This window comes from Wyeomyia smithii, chromosome 1 (assembly GCF_029784165.1).
Source record: "Wyeomyia smithii strain HCP4-BCI-WySm-NY-G18 chromosome 1, ASM2978416v1, whole genome shotgun sequence".
NCBI lineage: Eukaryota > Metazoa > Arthropoda > Insecta > Diptera > Culicidae > Wyeomyia > Wyeomyia smithii.
In genome coordinates, this window is record NC_073694.1 from 81441195 (window position 1) to 81464986 (window position 23792).

Below are 23792 nucleotides of genomic sequence, written 5' to 3' on the forward strand. Positions count from 1 at the left end.
CTCACCCCTTCTATGAGGTGAGATTGTGCCAAAAACAAAAAGTTAAATTTAATACCTGTTAAATAAACACATGAAGTATACGATAAAACAGTAAGTATAGGGACGACCATAAACAACGTGGACTTTTAAGGGGCTGTAGGGGATTGACCAGAGACTACGTTTCATATGAATTATAAAAAAATGTATGACTGGATCAAATCGATATCTGGAGTAACCAGTTATGAGAACGTGGCTTATAGACAGTCTCTTTACATATGGCGTCTCCAGGTAGTTTAGAAAGGGAAAACGTTAGGACATAAAGCCTGAGAAGACTTTTCGTTTCAATTATTATGTGTCAATGACCACTGTATATTCCATTGGAGAACTCAAAACCGCTGGAAACGTACCCACAACCCTTCTTCCTCGCTTTAAAAGTCATCAGTTTATATAGAATAGGTGTACAACACTTTGTTACATTCCATAGGTAATATCAATCATTGTAAATTTCCATCTAACAGTTGAGAACAGTAAGCTTCTTAAGCTTTTAGTCATTATTTTAAATAATATCATAGCTAGACAACATACCCTATGCTGCGAAGAAAAAAAAACATACCCTAGGTAAACAATGCAAGTGTTTTGATGTATACTGATATAATTTTTTCGTAAATGTGAGTTCCGCACATTGTACCATTCATTCACATTGGAGACGACATCCTAACGTACCAACTGAGCAGTAAGTTGATGTGATTTCTTGATCGGGTTGGTTTCCCTGGGACATTTTTGGATAACGTTATTTGCGCATGTTTTTCACCCTGTACTTTGAAACATCATTTAAGTGAAACACTTCACTGATATTATCTATATTCCGTTTGAAAATGTGAATAAATATGTCACGTTTCATAAAGTATTGAGTTTGAGGTATTATGTTTTAAAAACCTCAAGTAATTGAACATACAAACATTTTCCGTTTTGGCTCAATCTCACCCCCGTGGCTTAATCTCACCCCGGCAGACGGAATGCGAAAAACGTGATGCGAAAACGGGCTGAGGGTGTGATTTAGAATTAGAAAAAAATTTCCTCGTCCTGTCTTGACGATTAGAGTTTTTTTTTCTCCGACATTAAAAAATTTCGTGTTCGGTAGTATTTTGGTTTTGCAACTTGAAAAACAGCAGCAATAACAAACGTAAAAGCAATGAAACGTCACCCGTCGATTGCCTTAAGCGAATCGGCCTGTTTAGCGGCTATGTGGGAAACGCACTCGGAAAACTGAGAACTGATGTTCGGAAGAAATGTTTGTGAGGCAGAGGTAGCAGTTCTTTAGTTCGAACATTTTTTGAAACATCACAATTTTACACCAAAACTTAAAAAAATCGATTGCTGAAACTCTGTACAAATCTGTATTATAAATCAAAATTCTGTATGAAATCTGTATTCTGTATCGTGGTCAGAAAATCTGTATAATACAGAAAAGTCTGTATACTTGGCAGCCCTGGGCCTCTTTGGTTGCTTCACTTTTTGAAAATGATCTAGAATAACATTTAAAAGTCTGAAGTTTTTTCTATAAATCAGCATAAAGCGCTGTTTTGATTTTATCAACAGTCGTTTTTACAACGCAAAAGTTGGAATGTGCGTAACCAGATCATTTATGAGCGAAATTAACGCATTTACTGATTAAGTTTGGAAGCAGTACAACAAATGTGTGCTGGGCATAACGAATTTTATGCTCTAGCTTTTTTTTTGAATGTATTTAGCACCTCCAAATCACTATACTTCAAAAGTTTTAACTGGTGTTGGTATCGTCATGATGATTTGTACTGGTATTGGTAATGTTCTCTTGAAGGCTGCTATCAACAAACAATGCTACAACAAACAATGATGATTTTGGTCATGAATGAATTGATGAAAATATTAACTGATTATTTCCCATTCATGAATCCGGTCATTCAAAAACATCATCGAATCAATAACAAAAAAAAGACATTGGGTTTGTTCAAAACATTTTGAATTTACCTACGACTCTGGTTTTATTTATATGTATTCGGTTCCACGTTAGGCGTCGTACACAAATTACGTAACGCATGAAGGGGGGGGGGGGGTTAAGTCTGCGTTACTTATTGTTACATAGGGGGAAGGGGGGGGGGGTAGTTGAGATCGTTACGTAACTGTGATGTTTGCTCAAAATTGCAAATTTGGAGGGGGGCAGGTTGTCCAGCGTTACGTTATTTTAGGGGGGGGGAGTCATATCGAACGTTTCTTATCGTTACATAGGGTAGGAGGGGGTCTGAAATCTAGGTTTTTAGCGTTACGTAATTTGTATACGACACCTTACTGGCACCAGTGTCAGTACATCCTGTTGCAACAAGGCTCGCTATTGGCTGTTTCGTTTGCTGACAGTGATTAGGGATGCACTATCCTTTGATACGCACCGGCTTGCGAAAGTAAGTTCCGGTTTTTGAGCACCGCAAAACAGATCGTTAGCCCAAAGCCAAAGGTTACCGAAACGTTTTTGTGTGTATGACACATATTCTGATTCCGATCTTTGTCCATGTATTTACTGTACAACAGATGCGTTATGCATTTCACATATTTTTGTGCGAAATCAGAGCAATCATTGTGCGTTTTGAAAGGACACATTGGATGATTAAAGCTTGAACTTTCACGTGTTCTCACCGACTCCACACTCGGGTTTCTTACACTTTCTGTTACATTTTTAGCACGCTTCTTCAAATGAATTCTAAATCAAGAATAATGTATTTTCAGTTATAGAAAGTGCATTGAAAACATAATTTTCAGTTGAGCTTTGTGTCCTTATTGTATAAGTATAGTTTAATAAACTCAATTCAATTAGTGTTTTTTCTGGGTAGTGCAAAAATGTCATATCTGTTATAATTTTGTGGAAAATGAATCGTAAAGAGTTATGCACATTCAAAAAATTTCCCCGAATTTCGGCATTTTTTGTGCCTTATCTCGGCCGAATCTCTTTTACCGAGAATCTTGGAAAACCAATATTTGACAGATGCCTTTTTATACCGAGAATCGCGGTACGCATTTGACCGGCAAATCCAGCCGAAAGGCGGCAAACCAGTGTAACGACCTTTCGGTGTTATAAGCTGAATGTTTCGGCAAAGTAAAGAACCGTTTTTTCAGTGCACATTTAGATTTTATTGCCAACAACTCAACGGCTGATAAATTCAGCGAAATATTCTACAAGTTTTCGGCAATATTTTCAAGAACTTCGGCAAACGAATTTAATACCTGCTGGTTTACGGTGAATCGATACATTTACCGAATATTCGTCGAAATATATTGCTGACATTTGTTTAAAATTCCGCCGAATTCCATCAGCAGTTGGTAAGTTTGCCGAGATAAATTAAATGTGTGGAATACAATCGCGGAGAAAAATTTCCATAATTCGGCAGTTTTCTTTCAAAAAAAAAATTATATGCTCGATTTCGTAAGTAAAAAAAAATATTTATATTGAGTCTTGAATGTTCTTGGTTGCCAGTAGGTCATTAAGCAAAACATTTAGTGCATTAAGCAAAAACTACGTCTAATGCTTATCCCTAGAACAAATGCAATAATATTGTATTTACACGATTCTAAATTACACTTTTTCGAAGCCACTGGCTTATGAGGAAAAATAATTAACTGTGTTTTAAAGGCATCTTCCATTTCTGCAAGTATGAAGAAAATATATCTAAACTTTTTTGAAGCCGACTGCATATAACACGACGGATTTTTCTCACAACCTGGTGGTAAATCAGGAAGATCAGAAGTAAAAATGTTATATAAGATTGGGCCCAAGATACTCCCCTGAGGCACACCAGCTCTAAGAGGCAATCTATTAGATTTACCATTTAGATAGTTAACCTGAAGAGTGCGCTCAGTTAAATAACTACGTATCATTTTTGTGAGGTAAAGCGGAAAACTGAAATTTGACATTTTAGCTATCAAACCTTTATGCCAAACACTGTCGAATGCCTTTTCTATAGCTAGAAGAGAAGATCCAGTCGAATAGCCTTCAGATTTATTAGTTCGAATCATATTTGTTACTCTAAGTAACTGATGAGTAGCGGAATGCCCATGGCGAAAACCAAACTGCTCATTTGCAAAAATTGAGTTCTCATTAATATGTGTTATCATTCTATTAAGAATTATTATTTCAAAAAGTTTGCTAATAGAGGAAAGTAAACTAATTGGTCGATAACTTGATGTCTCAGCTGGATTCTTTTCGGGTTTTAAAATTGGAGTGACTTTGGCATTTTTCCATTTCGTAGGAAAATGTGCTAGTGCAAAGCATCTGTTAAAAATTTTTACCAAGAAATTTAAAGAGTTTTCGGGAAGTCTTTTAATGAGGATATAGAAAATCCCATCATCTCCTGGTACTTCCATGTTTTTGAACTTTTCGAGAATAGTTCGCACCTCATTCAAGTTTGTTTCCAATACCTCTTCTGAAAGAAATTCTTGGGTAATGATCTGATCATACTTTTGGTTTACTTCATTTTCAATAGGACTTACTATGTTGAAATTGGAGTTATGAACACTCTCAAACTGCTAAGCAAGTTTTTGAGATTTGTGTTCATTCGTTAGAAAAATGCAGTCACCATCTTTAAGGACTGGAATGGGCTTCGAAGGTGTCTTGAGAACCTTCGAGAGCTTCCAGAAAGGTTTTGAATAAGGTTTTAGTTGTTCAACTTCTCTCATGAAATTCTCATTTCACGAGAGAGTGATGTTAATGTTAATGTTTAATTTCCTTTTGTAATTCTAGAAAAATACGAGATCTTTGGTATTGACGTCTCCGTATGTTCTTCAAACGTATAAGAAGTTGAAGTTCACTGTCAATAATTGGTGCAATAACTTTCACTCGAGCCTTAAGAACTGATAAATTCCGGGCATATAGAAATAAGCTGATAAAATTATATAATTCTCTGTCAATGTCAGCACTATTTTGTAAAATAATATCATCATTCAAATTTTCTTCGATCTTAGAACGATATCTATCCCAATTAAAATCACCGATGAGTAAAAATTTAGATTTATTTCTTGTGTGTTTCAGCAAATCTCCCTTGAAAAAAATTTTTCGCTTACCAGCTCACCACCAAACTCTCGATAACTTTGGTTTCAAGATGGGGTAAAACCAGGGCTTTGAAAAATCCTTTTCTATTAAGACACTTGAACGTTTTCTCGGTCAGTTACAAGCTTTCCTTTTTGTGCGATCCTTCGCTCAATTTTAACTTGTACCTGCAGCACGTTCAATTTCAACGAACGGTTTAAAGCAGAGCGAATAAGAAACGAGCTGCGTGCAACGTTGCTTTCCGCAAAAGGACCGCCGCTTCGGCGTTGAAGTCCGCCGTACAAATTTCTGTCGGCAGTCACGTACCATTTTTCGTTTGCGTTCATGATCGACCGAAAAAACAGTCAATCAGTTTGAAGCATTCTTACGTTTGAGGCTCATGTGCTGGTGGTATGCTGTTGCACCTACAGTGCCAATTTTTACTAACCGGGACCTCATTCGTAATGAAATAACCAACGCTTACTTCAATCATCTGCGTCGAATATTGCTTAGCAGTAGAGTTTGTGACTGATATTCAATATAGTCATCATTCAAGCCACGTGGTAATGGCTTTATGAATAAAATAGTTTTTCTCACAACATCGGCGGGGAAGAAGATAGGGTAGAACAGGGCTGGTTGGTTACGGGGTTAGTTGGTCAATGAGGATTACATCAAACTAACGCATCGAAAAAACTGTGTTTTTTTTTCACATATCATTTATATAAAAAAAAATTATGTTATATGGGTGATATAATCAGATAATCAAAGAAACTGAATGACAAAACAAAGTGTAGTTGTGCAAATTGTGATTTTAAAAAATGTTTATCGTTGTCCGTCGGTTTTTAAATAAAGAATTATAAACACCCGTTTTCAAATGACAATTCGCTCATTAACAGATTTTGAGCAGGTTTGAGCAAGAACTCAATTAAAAATACGAAGGACAACGATAAAAATTTCTCAAAAACCACATTTTGCTCAGAAAATTACTCTCTTTCAGCTGATCTATAACAATCAGAAAACCATAAACACTTTAGAATTGCGGGATTCGGTTCGAGTTTTCAATTTAAGTCAGGACCCCCTCTAGATAATTACGTAGCTTTATAACAAGCCCCCCCCCCTCACATAATTGTTTTTTGCAAATTTCATTATCCAAAACATACCTTGAGTCATTAATGAACAAGAAAAGACAAGGAAGGAATTAAAATGACCCTAAGCAGAAAAAACAGTGATAAAAAAGAACAATTAGAAAAAATACAATTTTTTTTCTTAGTTTCATGTTTGCTACGTAGCTTGGCTTGAGCCCCCACCATCCCCCTCGTCACATTTCGTCACAAAACTGCAAACCCCCCTCCCCCCTCAAATGCTACGTCATTTATGAATGTTCCCTAAGCGAAAAACTAAAAACGATTTGACTTCCGCCTAAATGCTACAGACTGCCGTTAATGCATTGGTGGAGGAAAACTGAATTGTCCTTTCGAAATAAAAGTTGTCACTTTACCCCACTCGCTGATCAACTTCTACCCTACCTGAGGAGCTAATTGGCCAATCTGTCAACCGCTCAAAAAAAAAAAAAAATACACTGAAGCCTTTTAACGCGTATTACGGAATTTACGCAGATTTCAGAACTTACGCTGTTTTTTATGCAAATTTCAGAATTTTCGCGTTTTAAACGCGGATTTCGGAATTTACACGTTTTTTTTACCTCAATTTACGATTTTAGAGTTTTCACGGTTTTTTACCCGAATTTCGGTATTAATCCACGCGGTGTTTTACTCGGATTTCGGAATTTACGCGATTTTCAGAAATTTCTCGTTTTTTTACGCGAATTTTGGAAATCACCACTTTATTTACTCAGACTTCGGAATTAACGTGAAGTTTTACGCAGATCTTACAATAAACGCCATTTTTACCCGGATTTTGGAACTTACGCGTTTTTCACGCGGATTTTTTCCGCGCTACGTGTCTCCTCGTAAAAAAAAAACTTTAGTGTATCCGCAAAATTGCGAGCTGTTTAATGTAGTTCATATTTTCGCATAATACAGCCATACCTCGGCAACCTCGATTTAACGTAACTCGATATAACGTAACTTTTACCTCGATATAACTTATTTTTTCAAGATGTATTGATATTGAGAATAAATGATATAGCAACTGTTTTTGGGGTATAAATTGCTTCGAAAATATGTAGTAAGTTTTGAAAGCAATGAAAACAATGCGAAAGTTGTCCCAAATGGGCATAAGAAAGGTTTTGAAATACTAATGGGTGATGGGATTAGGTTTCCACGCATCCTTCAGTAACAATTCACAGTCATGCATCAACTATTTTTGTTTGTTTGTTGAAATTCTCTAAGGAAAAGCATACGAAAAGTTTCAAATTACTGGTAGGTGATGGGAAATAGGTTTCCGCGCACTTTTGCATTTCAACAGTCTTGCGTCAATTAAAAAACTTCTTTTTTTTGCTTGTTGAAAAATTGTCCTAAATGGGCTTAAGAATGGTTGAAAATAACTGATAGGTGATGGAAAATAGGTTTTCGCGCATCTTTGAGTAATCATTAACATTCTTGCATGAATTTTAAAAAATTTTTTTGCTTCGATATAAGGTAACTCGATATAACGTAGCGGAAATGAAAATAAAGTTGCCTATTTTTTTTTTGTTCACACAACATTTATTTGACACGGCACAATACAAATTAATGTTTTACGGAGCCAATTAAATCTAATGCCTTATGGTCTAGAATATCTTATAATCTAAAGGCAAATTCTTTACCCTCGCTGCCGACTACGAGCTGAAACTAAATCTAATACTAAAACTAACATGTTTTTTTTTTTGTTTCGCTGTTAAATTGGCACCTTGATGCTCTTCAAGTAGCTATAAACATGTAGCATGTATGGCAAGTTTCGCTGAGCGAGAATATCACGAACTGGCACATAGGGCTGTATTCCTCGGGCCCTGAGGGTATCCAAAAGTAGAGATCTGGCGCCGCAGAATTCAGCACACACCCAAATCACGTGTTCAATGTCTTGATACCCCAATCCACAAACGCAATGATTACTGCTCGCCAGCCCAATACGCAAGAGATGTGCATCTAGCCCGTAGTGGATGGACATAATCCGAGACATCATGCGAATGAAATCTCGTCCTACATCCAACCCCCGAAACCAAGGTTTGGTGGAAACCTTGGGGATGATGCTGTGTAGCCACCTCCCCAGTTCTCCCTTATCCCACGAGGCCTGCCTGTTGACAAGTGTACTCTGAAAAGTTGCCTTATATCGAGGTATGACTGTATTACCGGTATAAAGTAATGGAACATTTTTACCAAAAATGACCAACTTTTCCCGCTCTACCCTAAGTACCGATTTATGCATTAGTCATATGTTACACAAATTTCAAAGTTCTATTCCAATCTAATCCGACATACACAAACAAATACGAAAACAAAAGCAAAACGAAACAGTAAGAATGATACCAACCGCCCTCATTCACTTCGTGTCTTGCACGTACACATAATCGAAGAGTGAACGTAATGAACGAGCGCTGCCATAGCGAATGACCGCCACCTAGAAACTAAAAAAACGATCAACTTTACTTTGACTGCTTTTTCTCTGGGCGATCGCTTGACTATATCGAGCAGTCAAGTTGACTGCGGAAGGCGTTCGCATTCGTGTTTTAACAGTCAACTTGCGATCCTTTGAAAAGCACTGGGTAAAACACGATGTTTTATTCGACGGTGGATAACTATTGCAACTCCACCACCGGCAACATCAATTCTATCAAACCTATGCACCATGTAATTTGGGTTTTTTTTTTAGTTTAATATTTGGCTTTAAAAGCGTTTCAGTAACAACTGCAATATGCACATCGTGGACTGTTAAAAAATTGAAAAATTCATCCTCTTTCGCTTTTAAAGAGCGAGCATTCCAATTTAAAAAAAGTACAGCATGATTTAATCATTGCTGAATTTCAATTTCATAACTGAATAAAATCCAGTCGAGCAATCATTAAACAATATTTTTCCATTGGAATTGCTTTGGGCATTATTCTAAGATCGATGTTTCGCATTAAAATCACCGATGAGTAAAAATTTAGATTTATTTCTTGTGAGTTTTAGCAAATCTCCCTTGAAAAAATTTTTTCGCTTACCAGCTCACCACCAAACTCTCGATAACTACTGGCGTTTCGCTAACATTCATCTCACCACTGCTCTGTGTAAAAGCTTTTACGAAAGCATCATGACTTCGATCTGCCCTTCATGTGATACTGCTATTGTGAGTTCGTACGTGAATTGTCGTGGATTTTGCGACAAGCAATTTTATGAAAAATGTTGCGGGATTACTTCATCTGCCTTCCACGAAGTGCTGAAGAACTCTCAACTGTTCTGGATGTGCAAATCGTGCACTACTCTAATGAATAACATACACTTGAAAAAAAACTGTACATGCCGCATATGAATCCGGACAGGAAAAGGTGCTTACCGCACACACTGAAATAGTTGAAAACCTGAAACATGAGATACTCAGCGAATTGAAAGCCGAAATAAAATCCAATTTTTCAGCGCCCATCAACTCTAGCTCGATGACACCTAGATCATCCAAGCGTTCTGCTTCGGGTCTGATCTCTGTTAGACGCCGTCAACTATTTGGAAAGCCAAATGTCTTAAAGCCGCAACCTCAATCAGTCTTGCCTGGTACTGCTGATTCGCTATCTCCATCGTTCGATAATTTTGTTGCTACTGCGCCCAGCCAGAAATTCTGGCTGTATCTCTCCCGTATTTCTCGTGACGTCACTGTCGAACAGGTGCAAGCATTAGTTTCGCGTCGCCTAGACACAGACGATGTTAACGTTGTAAGGCTTGTCGGAAAAGGGCGTGATGTTAACACCTTATCGTTCATTTCCTTCAAAGTTGGATTAAATCCTGACGTCAAAGCAAAGGCATTACTACCATCGACCTGGCCGAAAGGAGTCTTTTTCCGTGAGTTCAAAGAAAATCGAACTAGCGCAAATTTTTGGAAGCCTCAGACGACACCGAATCAGGACTTAGTTGGATCCATTTCAGTGACCTGTCCTCCTTCTACTACGGAGGAAACCGAAATGATAGACTAAGGACACCGCGACGCACACTGAAAAGCACTGTGGAGACCTCTGCTCAGATCGGAACAGTCCGGCCATATGCAGCCAGCATTCATCATAGCCGTCGCGGTCCTGTTGTCGATTCTGTAGCCGAGGTCCTCCAGCCTCAGGCAAGTATTTTCATCATGTTGAACTTTCTCTCCCTGATGGCCCTCCCGTTTCCAGAGTTAGTCCGCTTATTGACGCTACCAGTTACTGCATACCAATATTTTCTATTTCGAACCGCCCTTCAAGACGACCGCCATTCAACCCGGGACGCATACAACAAAGCCCTATGGAAGATCCTTATCTGCCTAGCTCAGTCGTGCTGCCTGCTGTTATCGATCCATCGGTGTTATCTCGTTCCTGCTCTTTAAGTCGTCCCGGTCCTGAGTATAGCTAAACCTGCTTGGACGAACGCCGATCTCAAATACCTAAAAAAAATGAAACGCGCAGCCCTCCGAAGACACAGCAAGTATCGTACGGACTCTACCAGGACCAGCTATATGTTAGCAAACGCTGAATATAAGCAACTGAATGATCGTCTGTACAACGCTTATCAGGACCATCTGCAAAACAACCTCAAGAATAACCCCAAAAGTTTTTGGCGGTACGTCAACAGCCAAAGGAAGGAAACCGGATTACCCTCTACGTTGACTGATGGTTTGCTGGAAGCTGAATCAACTGTGGATATTGCCGACCTCTTCCGATCTCAATTTAGCAGCGTTTTTAGCTTCTAGATCCGCAAGACGTGGCTGCCGCTACCAGAAATGTTCCCCGACTGACGGCATCTGATTCGCAAGTCGTTATCATCGATGATATGGTCAAAGCAGCAGGTATAGATCTGAAGTGTTCCACCGGATGCGGCCCAGACGGGATTCCTTCGCTTGTCATAAAACGCTGTATACACTCACTTGCAACACCGCTAACCACAGTATTCAATTGCTCTCTGCGTACAGGAGTGTTCCCTACTTGCTGGAAAGACTCGTATGTGTTCCCGGTCTTCAAAAAAGGCTGTAAGCGAGTCGTCTCGAATTATCGCGGAATAGCCGCGTTGAGTGCTACCTCTAAGCTGTTTGAGTTGACAGTGTTGCGCATGCTGACTCAGAGATATGTACAGTATATATCACCGGATCAGCACGGTTTTATGTCTAAACGTTCCACAACGACTAACTTAACGTGCTTCACATCGTTTGTAATTCGTCAATTAGAAAATGGCCAGCAAGTCGATGCTATCTACACCGATTTATCTGCGGCTTTTGATAAAATGAATCACCAGATTACTGGCATATGAACAGCCTGGTGTTGCCTGAACAGGATTATTTGTCTGAAATTTGTTATCTGAATTTAAATTATTACCTACAGCCACTAATGAACGTGCTGGTGATGCCTAAACAGTATTGGAAGTCTTTTGATTACCCACATTGACAATGGGTTGTTTAGAATTCCTACGTTGTCTGGAAGCAATAATTTTTGACCTTACAGGACAATTAAAGAAATTAGATTTGTGATTTCTCCCACAATTTACACATTTGAAACTATTAGTGGTCTCTTTCACGGGGCAGATATCTTTCGTGTGACTAGTGTCACCACAAATCATACATCTTGCTGCCATATGGCAGTTTCGAGTTCCATGACCATAGGCTTGACAATTCCGACATTGCGTAAGATTATGGATTCCTCCACGTCTCTTGAAATTTTCCCACTCTATTCGCACGTTAAATAAAACGCGTGCTTGTTCCAAACATTTCAAATTGTTTACTTTGGTACGATCGAAATGCACTAAGTATTTTTTCTGGTGTATTCCAGTTTGATTAATTTTGGCATTTGCCTTTCGTTTCATCAAAATTACTTGGTTGGGGCAAAACCAAGTGATTCTGACAAACAATCTTTAATTTCATCAATAGTTTGATCATTTGAAAGACCTTTCAAAACAGCCGTTTTTGGCATCAAAAGAATAAATTTATACATCTTCTCAGTCAAACACTGTAAAAGATGTTTATGGCCATCAAAAGATTCGGCCAAAATACGAATTTCGCCTTGGCGGCCAATTTGAAAATTAACTTTCACATCCGACAGAAACGATGAAAGTTCTGATCGAAATGCTTTAAAATTTGCTACAAATACCACAATAGGTGGAACTTTAACCTTCTCCATAACGGCTTTATGCTCAGTATGAGAAGTTTGAAATTCTTGATCCCCAACGGCAGGAAGAATATCATACCTGTTAGTCGAAATTTCAGTGTCACTTGGAGGAGATGCCTCACGTTTCCTTGAAGTCACATCAAAGCGAGCTTTTTTATTTCTTCCAGCATAACTGGAAAACTTCGCTTCACTATAGAATTTAAGTAGGAATATCTCAAACCAAATTTACTCATTAAACACTTGTTAACGTTAAAAACAAATTTATTATTTTGCGTTTCAACAGGTATTCTTTTAAACAGATTGCCTATTGAAAGCGAAAAACAAAATTTTAATATCTCTCGGTAGTCTAAGACTTAGCCTCGAGCTGCTGGTAAAATGCGACCGTACTGTAGGACAGTTCAAGTCGATCTGATGTGAACTCTCATGAACAGCTTATTCATGAGGCGGTTAAAGTAAAAAGAGAGGACATTTGACAGTATTATTATTATTATTATTTTTATTTATTTGTCCAGTAGTGTAAAGGTTGACCTTTTTAATTTGACTACTTCCGGTTTAACATTCGTCTCTCAATCATTTTTGTGTTAAGTAATTGATTAACCTAACCTAACCTAATCTCTCTAAGCGTGGTTCCAGAAATTCAAACAGTCTCTCTTGAACATTACCTCCGATGCAGAACTTTTTACTCTGGCTGGCAACATATTCCAGCTAACGACTCCTCTAACGAACAAGGAATTTCTATAGATTGAAGAACTATTTGATGGTACAACTAAGTTTTGAGAAGTCGACCGCGTGATTGAATCAATTTCCTGTGAAGTGATGACGGCATACAAGTTGTCATGAGCTTTTTTATAAAAACACAGGAACGATACGCATATAATTTTTGAAGTGGGCATCCAATAAGATTTGAGTGCAAATGACTTACACGGGAGTAGCGATTCAGCCCATAAACAAATCTCACGCAACAGTTCAGGGCAACACTTAGTTTACGCAGTTCACCGGCACCTGGATCGATGTGAACCACATCTCCGAATAGAAAATGAGGAAGAATCAAACTTTTAAAGAGCTTCTGTCGGGTTCGAACTGGGACAGAGGTAGCACAACTATATAGCGTTCGTAAACCGGCATAAATTTTCCCGCATTGTTGTCGTATAAGTCCATCCCATTTTAGATCGTTGCGAAAGACGTAGCCCAGGTTGTTTGCATTATCTGTCCAGTGAATTACTTCTCCGTCCATTATAACGTCAGGCAGTGTATTATGGTGAGCAACATTCCGTGTTCTGGTTTTAATTAATAGGGCTTTACTTTTGCTTTTATTGACAAGCAGTCCATTTCGGCGAGACCATTGTATAATCCTTGCAAGATCCTCGTTAACCAATTCAACAATTTCGCTGGTACCAAGACCCAACCGGCTTATGTACAACTGTACATCATCAGCATACAACTGAATGGTGCAGTACTTTAGAACATTAGGCAGATCATTAATGTAGCAGCAAAACAACAGCGGGCCAAGAACAGATCCTTGCGGCACTCCTGAAGTGATCACAGAACTATTTGATCGTCGATCTCCACAGAAAACGGTTTGTTTTCTATCTGTTAGATATGAGTTGATTAGATTTACTGCACCAGAACTGACATTAAACTGTGATTGCAGTTTTACGCAGAGCCTGTGATGATTGATTGTATCGAACGCTTTGGAGAAATCTAGCAACAATAGTATAGAGCCAGCCTTTTTATCAAACGCAACAGCTAGATCATCGTACACCCGGATGATCGCTGTTTTAATGCTGTGACCTTTTCGAAAACCTGCTAGAAACTCTGATAGTAAATTGTTTCCAGTGATGTAAGAAGTCATCTGCTTCCCAATTAGCTTTTCGAAGACTTTCGAGAGCGCAGAGGATGCTTATAGGCCTCAAGTTTGTTATTGAAGTCAAATGGCGCTGCTTTCGGACAGGAATTATTTTCGCATGTTTCCAGCAAGAGGGAAAAACACTGCTTTGTATAATGACATTGAAGATATGCGTAATTTGATTGACGACCAACGGTAATATGACCTTAATAAATTTTATCGGCAGATCATCGAGTCCTGTTGCATTCGATTGCACGTCCCAAACAGCATTGACAACTTCCCAGTTTTCCACAGTACGAAATGAAAAACTATGAGGTGAGCTAGGATAAGCTCGGTTGCTTCTACCACCATTGTCGCTCACAGTAAAGTTCGACACAAACGCACGATTAATTTCATCGGGGTCAAGATAGCAGTTGTCACATGCTGGTTGCTTGCCAACGCCCAGCTTCTTCACCCGCTGCCAGAGAACTTAGGCAGAGATTCTACTGTCGAGGAACCGGCTCATGTGTTGTGCTTTAGCTCTCGAAACCAAATAATTCGTTTGATTCCTTAATCTTTCATAGAGTTGTCTTGCTTGATCCTTCCGTTCGGTTGGGGTCTCCGCCAGTTCTGATATGCCATATTTCTTCCGATTAAAGACTTGCGCACTTCTGAACTCATCCACGCGTTTGATGTTTTTCTGTTGTTCGCAAGACGAAGTGGTATATGTTCATTGTGAATGCTCGTGATATGCTCATTGAAAAACTCAACTAGCTCATTGGCATCACCGATAGCATAAAACTGATTCCAAGGGATACAATCGATGGCATTTGCTATAGCATTTGGGTCAAAATTAGTATAATCTCGGTATTTCTGAACGGTTGTTACGGGAATAACATTAAAATCCAATGAACTAAAAATGAGATCGTGTTGCGAAAGTCCTGGGAAGCCAACTTGGTTGAAGCGCAGCATTTTTCTTCGATCACTCAGGATGAGTAAATCTAGTTGAGAGTAGCCGCTCCGGTGGAAGAAAGTCGGCTCATCACCAATAGACGTAAGAGATAAACTCTGAAGCGTTGATTCAAACTGATCCCGTTTTCTGCTCGGCCGAGAGAGGTCGGTATTAAAATCTCCAATGAGCACGATGTTCTCGTAGCAAACGGCAAAGTCAGTCAATTTTTGGTGCAGGAAATTTGTACAGTCATTGTCAGGTGGATTATAGACACACATTATGAGAACCTTTTCATTGTCTAAACATAACTCCACGGCAAGGCATTCAGTCATTTCATCCGATGCATCTGTAATGTTTGTTCTGTAAACTTCTGATGAGCGAAACCCGTCTTTACAGTACAATACGATACCACCACCTCGTCTATAAAGTCTATCGTTGCGTATAATTGAATATCCAGGAACTGCAATTATATTATTGCTGATTTTCGCGTCAACCATGATTCTGTAAAGCACGCCAGTCCAATTTTCGAATTTCCTAGGAGGAGTTTTACTTCATCTAACTTACTAGTTTTCCTTGCACAGAGACTTTGAGCATTACCATGACAAATGTTTAGTCTGCCCGAAATCAGCACTGCATTGATTACTGCACCAGGAATGTTCGTTGAGAGAGTACTAGTCATCGATGCCATCAGACAGAAAAGTAATTTTCGAGAGCTGTACCGCTAAAGAGAGATAGTAACTAATTTCTAAGATCTAATTTCTTATCTTAAAATTATAGTTATTACAATAAAATTGACATAAATCTTTCAATAGAATACAAACACTGCTTTTGCTCATACAATTAGACACAATACAATCAATTACATATATACATACTTCGAAAATAGAGTCAAGTTGATATTTACAATATTGTACTTTAAAAATCATCCAGCTGCTCTTCGGAGAGGACTGCTACAAGCGGACCATCCGTTGCTACTTTCACATACACCGTCCCAAGCTTTGTAAAAACCGAGGAGAACTTGCCAGCCTTTTTCATGCGCAGAGCCGCCGCCTTCACTTTTCGTGCTGCTACCGTCAAGTTTTCATTTATGTAAATTGTGCGCGTTGAGGTTATGCCAATATGGTTTAACTGTAAATTTCGTTTGTGTAAGTAAGCACCGTAGAAGTTATCACGAGCATTTTTCAAAGCAAACTGCAGCATCACCAAATTCTCGTCACCGTCCTTTAATGCTTTTGATTTCATGCGTCTCACGTCAACCAGCGGGGGAGCAGTTTCACCGAGACCAAGTTGCTTGCATATCGCATTGAAGTATGCGCATAGATCCTCACCATTCATGTACGGGATACCCATACCACTGATGATCAACTCATTGCGATTCTCAAGGTTGTCAAATGTCGAAGAAATTTTGTCGACTCTTTCATTCAATTTATCTAGTGCGATATCGTGATTGTTCAGTTTTGTGCTACATTCCGCCCTGAGCGAGTAAATATCTTGCGACACAGTCTCAAGCTTATCTTCCAGTTCGAGCCTCACCGTTTCAATTTTGGTATGCAAATTATTCCGCAGATCGTCAATCATTCCCCTGGTTTCAGCAAACTGATTCATCAGCATTTGAACTGCAGATTCTAACGTAGGTGAATTTACATTTTCATCGTTATCAACTCGAGAACGTTTAGTAGAGTTGGTTTTGATGTGCGCAGCTCCAGGGGGTGTTCTCGCTAGATTCGATATCGTTACGAGAGAGCGACACAGACAATCAATTATCGGTATGTGTAGGGTATCAGATTTTTTAGCACCACAATACAATACGCTGCCGCTGGATATTAAATGTAAGCGTTGCGAAAACGAAATTTTTGCACTGAGTATTCCTTTCCTTTTATAACGAGAACTTGCTGGATAACATGTACAATACTGCAGCCGGTAGTCAGAGATACGGTGGCGGTAATTTCAACGATAAAAACAGCGAATGCACTCCACTTTCGAAGTTTGTTTCTGCACTCTACAGACAATGTATCTTAGCGCGTCACAGATCACAGACGTAATCACATCACAGCCTTTTTACTAAGCCTGTTCACAACAACGAACTTTTGTTCCAATAATTGATTAGCACGCAAGCAAATCAAAATGGGTATTCTCAAAGAAAAACAGTTCTTCTAACAAGAGCTGTTTCATATATATGAAATATTTTTAACGTTAAACAGTGATGGACAATGTTACTATTACTAGTCTTCTTCTTCTTCTTCTTCTTATTCAGTACTACAGTACAGGACAATCGTGGGGCGACGGCTAAGATCCTACTGACACTAAAAGTCTATCCCAAGCCGGGGTTCGAACATATGACGAATGGTTTGTTAGACCAGTATCGTACCTCGAGACTAACTGGGAGGTTCCTATGCACTTCTTGTAAGCATGTTGTCAATAAATAAGTGTTACACAGTGTTCCAAAAGCGTATTGGCAGCATGCTTGGTTTCGCTTTTTTGCTCTTTGAATGCTCATTAGGCTGCATTTTGTCAAGGAGGCAGAATTCGAACAAGTCATATATGAAGCACTTGTAGAGATACTCTATTTGTACAATTTGTCTAAACATTGTATTTTTGAAATTTCCATAGGTACAGCGTAAAAGTCAGACCAAGCATGTAAACCGGAATTGTAAAGATAGAGTGTCTCTACAAGTGCCCCATATATGACATGCTCGAATTTTGCCTTCTTGACAAAATATAGCCTAATGAGCATTCAAAGAGCGAAATCAAGTCTGATTGGCAGCTACTGTTAACAATTGTAATCATCCATGAGTCTTAGACATCAGAACGACCTTACAAGAAAAGCAAGGAAGTGTTGAACTATTGCAATGAGATAGCAGAAGAATTGGCTAAACATGGAGCTCGGTTCAAAACCCCAATAGTTAACAATCCATTAGATGGCATATAAATAAGAGCAAACTCGGGCAAATCAAACACACCACTTCAGAATGGACCACATCATATAACAACGACCAATACGATGGCCGAAAAATAACAACATCAAGAATTGGACATATCAAACTAACTCATGGTCACCTTACCAAAAGAGAAGAACCGTTATGACTCGGAAAAGAAAAACAATCACCTGGGCTGTTCCTTGCATGAATAGTTATAAAGTCGATGCCACCTCGCTAAAAAAAGTACAGTTCTTGAAAGACAGAGAAAACTGTACGCTAATATAACTGCCTAAATAAAAAATCGAGCCTGTGCTGATCCAACACAATAATATCGCTCAAACTTTTTCCAACTATGAGATATGTCAGGAAAATTTTATTGCTTATGCTGACGACAAACGGCAACTAAACAGCAGTTCTATCTTCAACCAACCAGTGACACAACAAACTATGTATGCAAACAATTAGCATAGACAAAACCAATGAATCGTCCAGAACGGTGACCAGGATGTGCCATCATTGAAAACCAAGAAGGCCACACCGGACTTTTAGAAAACCATGATTGGGCGATCGGGCGTCTTGATTTACTTTTGTGATATTGCAATATGGAGAATTTTTGAAGATTGCTCAGTAACTTTTTTCGATTTCAGGTCGCACCGCTCACTGCGATACAATATTCTTATTAAGTCCTGTTAGGACAATCAAAGAAATTACATTTGTGTTCACTCCCACATTTTACACATTTGAAACTACTTGCGGCTTCTTTCACAGGACAGATGTTTTTTGTGTGAGAGGGAGCACCATACATTTTCAGTTACGTGCTCCCTCCACGATCATAAGCTCGGCAATTAGATAAAATACCTACCTATTTTATATTATTTTCTTTGGTACGATCAAAATGTGCTATTCTAATTGTAGTTTCACTTTTTCATGGGAGTTTGTGAGCAGCTTGATATATTTGCGTATATTTGATGCACTTGCTTGTATATTTTCAAGGTGCTTTTTGAAAATAAGTTTTTAATCGTAAATAAGTCCCAAGTACTCAACCTTGTAAGACCAACTTAAAACAATTTCATTCATATTGACAACGTGACTATTGTTTGGCAATAATTGAAAATTTCTATATAACAATTGAGAACAGTAAGCTTCTCAAGCTTTTAGTCATTATTTCAAAGAATACCATAGCTAGACAACATACCTTATGCTGTGGGGACAAAAAACATACCCTATGTAAACAATGCAAGTGTTTTGATGTATACTGATATAATTTTGTCGTGAATGTGAATTCCGCACACTGTGCCGTTCAATATAGCTTGGCACAATCTCACCCCAAAAGGGCTCGAAAAGTGTAAAGTTTGAAAAAACATTAATTTCCTAGCCGGCACAGGTTCAATGCATAATATTTCCTCAACACATTGGAGACGACATCCTAACGTACCAACTGAGCAGTAAGTTCTTGTGATTTCTTGATCGGGTTGGTTTTCCTGGGACATTTTTGGATAACGTTATTTGCGCATGTTTTTCAACCTGTACTTTGAAACATTCTTTAAGCGAAACAGTTCACTGATATTATCTATATTCCATTTTAAGTTGTGAATAAATATGTCATGTTTCATAAAGTATTGAATTTGAGGTATTAGGTTTTGTAAATCTCAAGTAATTTAACATACAAACATTTCCCGTTTTGGCTCAATCTCACCCCCGTGGCTAAATCACACCCCGGCAGACGGTACCTTCAATTGTACCAAAGAATATGTACACACGCAAAAGTTCAAGTCTAGTACAATCAATGTGTCTTCTCGATTCGCACAGATTTTGCACTAAAATTGCACAATAAATTTGTGAAATGCATAACGCAACAGTTGTACTGTGAATGCATTGACATAGATTGAAATCCGATTATTCATCATATACACGAGAATCGTGATGTTTCAAAAAGTACTGATGGGTACATATTTTTCAGGGGTCCTCAAATAAACTAATATTTTTTTCTCGGTATACTAGAAATCATTTAAGATGCATTCCTTAGAACAGCGGTTCTCAACCTGGGGTACGCGTACCCCTAGGAGTAAGGACAGTCTTTAGGAGATACGCGAAATAAAAATCAGTAATGGCAGACGAAGCAATTTTTCGTTATATTATTTAGTTTGTTTTTCAATCTGGCTCCTAAAACATGGCTGTAGCAATCAAACAAACCATAGTTCAATTTGAAACCTGAACTAGACTGCATAACGCGATCCACCACTACTCTCCCCCTCTCTGCGAAAACAAACCAAGCCAGGGGCTACAAATAATTTGGAAAGTGTTGACAAGGGGTACGCGGTCAAAAACAGTTGTGAATCGCTGTCTTAGAAAATAAAACAAGAGCTAGAAGTGAAAGGTTAACTCGTGTATTCATGCAAACGTTGCTGTTGTCCTGCATCCCTTTCTGGAAAACTTGTAAACAAATTCCAAATTCAATAAAAATATGTATAAGCATCATCAACTAAACGAAAAACTTTGAACTTCTGCAATTTTTTTAAGGTTAGCAAAAGTGATCCTATTATGCAATACAAATTTCACAGGTACAGATTTTGGTTCAGATTTTCGAGAGGAAAATTACAGGTGAAAAAGATTTTTACCCTTCCAGTACAGATGAAAAAGTGGTAACACTGTCTAACAACCAGTGGTGGGCACCATTCCGCTAATTCGTTTATCGCTAATTAGCGACGCTAAAATTCAGTTAGCGGTTTAGCGATTTCGCTAATTTTTGAGCTGGTTAGCGAAACTGTTAGCGTCGCTAAAATTTTGGCCTTCGAAACGCTAATCGCTTATTCGCTAAATTTTGTAGAGAAGCGACAATAGAAATATTTAGGAAAACTGTGAATTGCTGATGGCGTACGTAAATTGTTTTTTTTTTTCCTGTGTGGACTTATCACTGCGACCAGAGCTTAGATCTATTAGGATATTGCCCAGGTGTTTTCTGTACTCCGCACTTCATATTAGCAGTAACACTATTGAAGCAAGTGATACGCTTATCAGTCATATCAGTGCTTTTGTGTAATTATTACCTTTCCGTTTCAAGCTTACTGCTCTACTGTACCGAGCCTCTGTCCATCCCAACAATATCGCCTAGTAACAATTCCCTGGAGAGAACTTTCATATGTTACTCACACCAGTTTTATTATAATAGGGACTTATTTTTATTAGGAGGAGATTCAACAGGGCTACTGTAGAATCCAGATTGAAGGAAGGGTACGTGGTGGGGAGCCTGAGAATAAACCTATGCTTAAAGTCCTTTGACAACCAAATGGCCTGATTCTACTAAGATTCGAACCCACGACCACCCGCTTACCAAAGCGGACTCTGCAACCTAACGGCTACGGAGCTCCCCTAATCGTAAATTGCTTCGAAAGATGAACATACTTTACTGCGAAAAGTTACTTCTGTCAGTCTCCTTTACCCTAGAATGGAGTTCCAGTTATCGTACAAGCCCCATGAGCATTTTGAAGAACAAGCTCAAGGTCTAGATTGAATTTTCGGCACATCAAGAACTTTTGTAAATTGCAATGCGCTTGAAATTTAGACAACTTTGGTTCTACTTTTCGATTCAGATAATAATTGAATTTTTATGAAAACATTCCTAAGAGTATCTTTTTTTAATGCAAGCTAAATAACTTTTGTCATTCTTGTTTTTACAAAATCAAGTATGAATACCGTTTCGTTAACCTCTTATTGTAAATAGCTTTAAAAAGTAATTGTTTTCGTTTGTTTTACCAAAAAAGATCAAAGTGGTCCAAATCTTACAGAACACAAGCAATAAATATAGCGATATGACTATTTACATATTGGAAAGTTAGCGATTATCGATTAGCTAAAATTTCCGGTTAGCGGCTTGGCGATTAGCGTCGCTAAATTTTTGGTTAGCGGTGCCCACCACTGCTAACAACACAACTTAGTGACGCTGGTGCCAGTAACGGGGAATTATATGCATATGAACAAAACCAGAGTCATAGTTAAATGCAAAATTTTTTGATCAAAGTTAATGTCTATTTAATTGTTTAGGATTCAATGATGTTTTTAAATGACCGGATTCATGATAGTGAACCGATCAATTAATATTTTCATTAATTTTTTACACTTTAACATTGAAAAAACGCTATATCAAGATTTGCGCTATGCCCAACACGCAATCATTGTACTGGTTCCAAACTACATTAACAGTTGTGCTAGAAACGCACAATTTTGTACTGGTTTCGCACCATGCAACTTTCACGTGCAGTAATCTTATCAAATATAAAAACTAAGCAGTAAAAATCAAACATTTCTAACAAAAAAAAAAAAAAACAGATTAAACTCATTTTATTTAATTTTAAGAAATATATCATCTTTATTTTTTATATAGTAAAATACATGAGTAAAATAAATATAGTAAATACATGAAACCAGAAGATATTTTTCATCTACCCCATTCAGATATATCTTCATTCGAGAAAAGCGTGTTTCGGAAATTAAAACGTTAATAACTCTTCACCCGTAGAAGAAGCCACCAAAAGTCGCATCTCTCAAAGTTCTAAGAGTCATTTGAACATAGCTTTATCGAGAAACTTGAATTTAAAAAAATAGAGAAAAACCTGCTCTAATTTATCCAATTTAAAAGCTACCAAAAGTTGTCTTCTATAAAGTTGCTTAAAATAGCGTGATCTACAACTTCAATATTTATTCAATCTTCAATATTTTTCCGCAAACAAAAAATGTAGTTGTATTGCTTTGCTGATTTTAAGACCACCTTTATTTTTAAAGCCTGCTACAACATTCCGTATCGGATCTCGACCTGCTGATTCATTATGCACATACTTCGCAGTCAACTGTTAGGTGTACATGACAACTGCGGGGCTAGAACTGCGATCCTACTGACAGTAACAGTTTCTCCCGAGCCGGGACTAGAGCATACGACGACTGGCTTGTTGCGCTAGCAACGTTCCTCGAGACCAGCTGGGAAATACCCTAATTTTTTACTTCAATTTGAATGTAGACCTTCTTATAAGACACTTAAATTACAAAAAATTGAAAACTTAAACATTTCTTGACCTAAAAATTTGTGCAAAATTTGATGATATTTTCATCATTTGGCAATACTTTACTGAACATCAATGCGTGCCGCTTGACAGAGAAAATCACATCAAGTTAGTTCAGTTTCGGTAAGTAGCTATCCAAAGTTGAAAAGAGTAAAATATAGGCGGGGAATTCTGGTCTTACATTCCAGTTACATTTATAGTTTTTTTCTAAATCAGATCCACAAGTTTCTGCGCGGGTGCTGCCAACTCCGCAGTCGAGTTAGTGCAAAACTCATCCTTATAGAGTAATTTAAATTGCAATATTGATTCTGCTTCTAAAGATTACTGCAAAATCCGAATGACGAGAAAGGGGAAAAAACAATATTTTGAATTAATAAAAAATAACACTTGTATGAGGTAATAATTGCAATACAGTAAACGTTGGAGGTCGTTAAGTGTGTTTTTTGCCTTCAAACAAAGATGACTAGAACAAGATTCCTGACTTACAGTTTTTTCATACATTTTGCCCACGACACCTTTACAACGGTTAGTGCTGCCATCTGATGACTTAAATTCGCATAAAACTATGGTTATTAGCCAAACCGATTTATCGTGCATAATCCGCCAGATGAAAATGAAAACTTGATGGCAGCACCATATGAGGATATTGAAAATTAGATGGCCGCACCGTGCAAGGAATTGAAAATCAGATGGTAGGACCATTCAAGGACATCAAAAATAAAGTGCTTTATTTATTTATTATATTAACGAGATTTTAAC

At 38.1% G+C, this 23792-nt stretch overlaps 2 protein-coding genes across 3 annotated transcripts in view; one reads left to right on the plus strand and one right to left on the minus strand.

Moving 5' to 3' along the window:
• The window catches only part of LOC129719193 (serine/threonine-protein kinase Smg1), a 199853-nt gene that overhangs the window by 67921 nt on the left and 108140 nt on the right, over positions 1–23792 (minus strand). The gene's annotated exons all lie outside the window — the stretch shown is intronic.
• The window catches only part of LOC129719201 (histamine H2 receptor), a 28626-nt gene that overhangs the window by 2864 nt on the left and 1970 nt on the right, over positions 1–23792 (plus strand). The window lies entirely within an intron of this gene.